Raw genomic sequence first — 6,506 nt, forward strand, 5'->3', positions numbered from 1 at the left:
TGTAGGGGTGTCCACGACCCGGCAGATGGACGGGGATGCCTGGCATGTTTGGGTTAACCTGCTGGGTTTAGCCCCAACCACGAACCGGAAAGGGAGCCCCGCGCGGCCCCCTCTCACCGAGTGTCATGATTCCTGCCCCTCATGTCCCCAGCCCTCCAAGATGTCAGGCTGGAGCCAGGCCACGATCACCTACATGGCCCTCAAGGGCCTCTCCATCCCTCCAAAGACCCACTTGGAGTCAGACTTGGCGCTTGTGGCACCAAACTCACTCACTCCCATAGGATAACATTGGGGATTGGACTTGTAGTGCATTGATGGGGACAAGATGGATGCCCCCACATAGTTCGGTTCCCAGAACTGCATGTGCAGTCTAGTATTTTGGGTGTGGTTCAGCCCAGAGACACCTGGGATACCCAGAGACTATTTAAGCCACGCCCAGGCTGAGAAACATGCTTTGCGTTTTCTGCACCTGCAGCGTGACACTCACCGTGTTCGGATCGGTCTCCAGTAGGCCTGTATCTTTCTTCTGCGCTCAGCTCCTGCAAGAACAAGAACACCGTTAGGAACAGCCTTACCTTGCGGCGCTTCTGCCCATCCTTCATCGCTCCTTCTGTTCTGCGGGCATCTTCGGCGGTGTCATTCCCATCCCGGCACGCCGCTTCCTAAGGAAAAGGGAAAAGAACAGAAAAAAGGCATTAGTAAGCATTCAGCAAATCTTCGCTTATTTTTAAAGACTGTACAAGCTTCAAACGCTTACCTGAATCCCAGCCGCTCTGGGGGAACTCTGTTTCCGGAACTTCTCATCCATCTGCAAGAGGGAAAAGACACTCCAGTTTAGCGTGGAAACATCTAGAGGCGCTGCATACCGCACTTATTCACCAAATTTCTTCTTCATAACCGGCATCGACGCTGAAAACGTCACGGCACCTAAAAGACACAGAAAAAGAACTCAGTTCAATACAAATACGAAAGGGTCGCATCGCGCATCATGCTCTCACTCACCTTCAGCGCTACTCATCTCCGCAGCACATCGCCATCCCCGGACGCCGGCCATCATCTAAGGAAGGAAAGGAACGAAGTTAGAGAACTGTTCAAAAGACTCATTATACTTACCTGCCGGACTCTTGCCAGTGAAGTAACTAGGCAGCAACGAGCCCGCATCAATCAACGCGCCCCTGCGCTGAAAGCAGGACGGAGAGCACACTTTTCAAGAAAACAAGGTGAGCTGTGGATCAAAGGGAAGGGTTGGACCCCGGGGAAGAAGGAGTTCAAGCACACAGAGACAATAGGGAGTTAAACTCTACCAATCCTGTGTTTCAGGCCCAGTCTCCAGTCGAGTAGACTCCAGGGAAGGGTTTGAGGTCGTAAGAGGTCAGAACAGGCTGAGTGACGTCCACGTGGATACCAGGTGAGCGTTACACTGACCCAGCTGCTGCGCTTGCCGGTGGTGTGCACTCCTCTCTCTGACCCGCCAGCGGGTGGGCATTCGTGGGCGCACCCTGGGCAGCAGGGAAGCCCCGGGTGGGGGGAGCCGAGGGAACCCTGACTGCTCTCGAGGCGCACCTTCCCAGGCAGACAGGGGCCCGGCACTCCAGGCATGAGCCATGGCGCAGCAGGCTTACTCGACGGGCGGGCATTGAGGTTCCAGCCGCCCACATCTGTGGGCGAGCGATGGCCAAGTCTGCAGGCCCAGCGGGTGACAGTTCCTCTTGCCCAGGTACCTGGAGCTCAGCCCTGTGCAGCCAGGCTGGCCTTTGAAGACTCTAGCGGTCCCACCCGACCCCCTGCCCGTGCTGTTTCTGGCCCGTCTCGCCGTCCATCCATCCGCCCCAAAAGGGGAGCGGAGGGGGTTCGGGAAGGATGAGTGGATCAGGCCGGGTGGACCAGTAGCAGAGCGGCCTGCCTCCATCCCCCTGGGAAGTGCTTTGCTGCTGCAGCAGCAGGCAGGTTTCCCAGGCTGAGCGCCTGTATTATTTATTTTTAAACCCCAATGGTCTCGGTCGAGCTAGACAGGGCACTGGGCTGTCTCGCCACAGGCGGCGCTGCCTCCCCCTGGCCTCTCCTGCACCAGCACGGTCAGGCTGACGTCTGGAACAAAAAAAAGTTGCCTGTGACTCTTGGCGGTGGATCACTTAGCTTGCGCGCCGATGAAGAACGGAGCTAGCTGCGAGAAATTGTGTGAATTGCAGGACACATTGATCAACACTCGGAACGCACCATGCAGCCCCAGGTTCCTCACGGGCTAGGCCTGTCTGAGGGTTGCTTGTACATCAATCGCCCCGGGGTTCGGCTGGGGCTGTCGCAGGGATCCCGTTCCCTTCGTCCCCCTAAGGTCAGACCCCGATCAGCACCGTCGCAGGTTCCCTGGATCTGGTGGGCAGGCTCATTGCCAGCGCGTCCCGGCCTACCCAGTTTCCCCGCCTCGTCCGGGTTTCGGGAGGGCCGGGGGGCTGGCGCACCCCAGATGTGGTGGCAGCGACGGCAGCGGTCCTTAAAAAAGCCTGGTGCACCTTCACCCTACCCCGGGGCACCTGGCCATGCTGTGTGCGGCTGTCTGTGGTGTCCTGCGGCTGCCGGCGCAGGATGGCCATGGAGCGTGGGCCTTGTGACCATGTGGGCTTCGGCTGCAGATCGAGTCAACGCGCACACTGCTGCACCAGAGGCACAGGGCTGGGGAACCCCCGTACGGACCTGAGGCCAGCTGCCCCAAGCTTTGTGCTCCCCCAACTATGGCCTCAGATCAGACGTGGCGACCCGCTGAATTTAAGCATATTACTAAGCGGAGGAAAATAAACTAACCAGGATTCCCTCAGTAACGGCCAGTGAAGAGGGAAGAGCCCAGTGCTGAATCCCCGTTCAGCGGCAGGCGTGGGAAATGTGGTGTACAGAAGACCGACTCCCCGACATTGCTCAGGGGGCTCAAGTCCTTCTGATCGAGTCTCCCCACGCGGACGGTGTTAGGCCGGTAGGAGCCTCTGGCAGGCCGGGATCATGCCTTCTTGGACTCAGGTTGCTTGGGAATGCATCCCAAACCATGTGGTAAACTACATCTAAGGCTAAATACGGGCGCAAGACGGATGACTTACAAGTACCGTAAGGGAAAGTTGAAAAGAACCTTGAAGAGCGAGTTCATGAGGGCGTGAAACCGTTGGAGGTAAACTGGTGGGGTCCGTGCAGTCCGCCCCCAGGATTCAACACGGAAAGTAGGTTGGTCGCCTGGAACGGTGGATGCCCTCGCGGGACTGCAGCTCGGGCAGATCGGGCCCCCGCAGGGCGCTTTTCCTCTGTTGCGGTGCACCATGACCGGCTGGAAGGGCCCAGGGGGCAGGTGGCTCTCTGCTCCGGCAGAGAGTGTTACAGCCCCCTGACAGCAGTTTTGCTGTGCCCACGTGGCTGAGGGAGATTGATCGCTGCCGCGCCCTTCTCCGGAAACCGTCCTGGCCCCTTTTGGGGGTCGCCGGGATGGCGACAGGAGACAGGGCTCCTGATGCGACTGTGGTGGACTGCCATCAGTGCGCCCCGACCACATCGTGCCGCTGGGCGGGGAAGGGCGCCAGGGGTCTGAGGTGATGTCGATTAACCACCCGTGCGCACGTCTAAGGGCCGAATGAAACCCTGTGGTGCAAAGAAAGTGAGGGCCGGCACATGCCGATTGCAGTGGGATCCCGTTGTGGTGGGCACACCACCAACCCGTCTCGCCCGCTCTGTCAGGGAGATGGAGCAGGAGCGTGTGTGATAGGACCTGAAAGATGGTGAACTAGGCCTGGTGGAGCTCCGTAGCGGTCCTGGTGTGTAAATCGGTCGTCCAACCTGGGTATAGGGGTGAAAGACTCATCGAATGATCTAGTAGCTGGTTCCCTCCAGAGTTTCCCTTCAGGATAGCTGGCGCACAGAAACCCCAGTTTTATCTGGTAAAGCGAATGATTAAAGGTCTTGGGCAATTTTTATAAAGCAGAACTGGCGTTGCGGGATGAACCGAATGCCGGGTTAAGGCGCCCAATGCCGATGCTCATCAGACCCCAGAAAAGGTGTTGGTTGATATAAACAGCAGAACGGTGGCCATGGAAGTCGGAATCTGCTAAGGAGACCCGGGGAGGGTTCTCTTTTCTTTGTGAAAGGCAGGGCACCCTGAGATGGGTTTGCCCTGAGAGAGGGGCCAAAGCCTTGGAAAGCGTTGCGGTTCCGGCGGCATGCAGTGAGCTCTTGCTGGTCCTTGTAAATCCGGGGGAGATGGTGTAAATCTCGCACCGAGCCGTACCCATATCCGCAGCAGATCTCCAAGTTGAACAGCCTCTGGCATGTTGGAACAATGCAGGTAAGGGAAGTCGGCAAGTCAGATCCGTAACTTCGGGATAAGGATTGGCTCTAAGGGCTGGGTCAGTTGGGCTGGAGCGTGGCTGGGCGTGTGCTGCAGCTCGATGAGGCATCTCACCAACACCCCACCCCCCGAGGTGGAGCTTCTTGGTGTAGGTATGGAGGGACTGATGTTGGTGTCTGTGTGGGTTCGGAGGGAGGGATGGTGGCATGTGGGTGGGAAGGGAGGTGGCTTTTGAATCTCGAACATGTGTTTGTAAGGAGAAATGGGGCATTGAGTGTGAATTCGGACATGCAGGGCTGGGGTATCTGCTTGTGAGTGGGGCTATGAAGGATCATTAACAGCGGAGCAGCCAGAGGTAGAGCCGCAGGCCCGACCTCGGTTGCATCCCAGACGTGCGCACCCACAGCCCGGGGCACCTCTCGCAGAGCAATCTGCCGTGTGTGGGCAACCAGGCGTCGGGGAGCAGGGATTCGCTTCCACTGTAGGGGTGTCCACGACCCAGCAGATTGGCGGGGACGCCTGGCATGTTTGGGTTAACCTGCTGGGTTTAGCCCCAACCACGAACCGGAAAGGGAGCCCCGCGCGGCCCCCTCTCACCGAGTGTCATGATTCCTGCCCCTCATGTCCCCAGCCCTCCAAGATGTCAGGCTGGAGCCAGGCCACGATCACCTACATGGCCCTCAAGGGCCTCTCCATCCCTCCAAAGACCCACTTGGAGTCAGACTTGGCGCTTGTGGCACCAAACTCACTCACTCCCATAGGATAACATTGGGGATTGGACTTGTAGTGCATTGATGGGGACAAGATGGATGCCCCCACATAGTTCGGTTCCCAGAACTGCATGTGCAGTCTAGTATTTTGGGTGTGGTTCAGCCCAGAGACACCTGGGATACCCAGAGACTATTTAAGCCCCGCCCAGGCTGAGAAACATGCTTTGCGTTTTCTGCACCTGCAGCGTAACACTCACCGTGTTCGGATCGGTCTCCAGTAGGCCTGTATCTTTCTTCTGCGCTCAGCTCCTGCAAGAACAAGAACACCGTTAGGAACAGCCTTACCTTGCGGCGCTTCTGCCCATCCTTCATCGCTCCTTCTGTTCTGCGGGCATCTTCGGCGGTGTCATTCCCATCCCGGCACACCGCTTCCTAAGGAAAAGGGAAAAGAACAGAAAAAAGGCATTAGTAAGCATTCAGCAAATCTTCGCTTATTTTTAAAGACTGTACAAGCTTCAAACGTTTATCTGAATCCCAGCCGCTCTGGGGGAACTTTGTCTCCGGAACTTCTCATCCATCTGCAAGAGGGAAAAGACACTCCAGTTTAGCGTGGAAACATCTAGAGGCGCTGCATACCGCACTTACTCACCACATTTCTTCTTCATAAACGGCATCCACGCTGAAAACGTCACGGCACCTAAAAGACACAGAAAAAGAACTCAGTTCAATACAAATACGAAAGGGTCGCATCGCGCATCGTGCTCTCACTCACCTTCAGCACTACTCATCTCAGCAGCACATCACCATCCCCGGACGCCGGCCATCATCTAAGGAAGGAAAGGAACGAAGTTAGAGAACTGTTCAAAAGACTCATTATACTTACCTTTCGGACTCTTGCCAGTGAAGTAACTAGGCAGCAACGAGCCTGCATCAATCAACGCGCCCCTGTGCTGAAAGCAGGACCGAGAGCACACTTTCTAAGAAAACAAGGTGAGCTGTGGATCAAAGGGAAGGGTTGGACCCCGGGGAAGAAGGAGTTCAAGCACACAGAGACAATAGGGAGTTAAACTCTACCAATCCTGTGTTTCAGGCCCAGTCTCCAGTCGAGTAGACTCCAGGGAAGGGTTTGAGGTCGTAAGAGGTCAGAACAGGCTGAGTGACGTCCCCGTGGATACCAGGTGAGCGTTACACCGAGCCAGCCGCTGCGCTTGCCGGTGGCGTGCACTCCTCTCTCTGACCCGCCAGCGGGTGGGCATTCGTGGGCGCACCCTGGGCAGCAGGGAAGCCCCGGGTGGGGGGAGCCGAGGGAACCCTGACTGCTCTCGAGGCGCACCTTCCCAGGCAGACAGGGGCCCAGCACTCCAGGCATGAGCCATGGCGCAGCAGGCTTACTCGACTGGCGGGCGTTGACGTTCCAGCCGCCCACATCTGTGGGCGAGCGATGGCCAAGTCTGCAGGCCCAGCGGGTGACAGTCCCT

At 57.4% G+C, this 6,506-nt stretch overlaps 1 pseudogene; it reads left to right on the forward strand.

Moving 5' to 3' along the window:
• Positions 1–2,112: 2,112 nt before the first annotated feature.
• On the forward strand, positions 2,113–2,262 carry LOC138581512 (5.8S ribosomal RNA; annotated as a pseudogene).
• The last annotated feature ends 4,244 nt before the right edge of the window (positions 2,263–6,506 follow it).

This window comes from Ambystoma mexicanum, chromosome 3p (assembly GCF_040938575.1).
Source record: "Ambystoma mexicanum isolate Mex_15411 chromosome 3p, UKY_AmexF1_1, whole genome shotgun sequence".
In the NCBI taxonomy this organism is placed as follows: Eukaryota; Metazoa; Chordata; class Amphibia; order Caudata; family Ambystomatidae; genus Ambystoma; species Ambystoma mexicanum.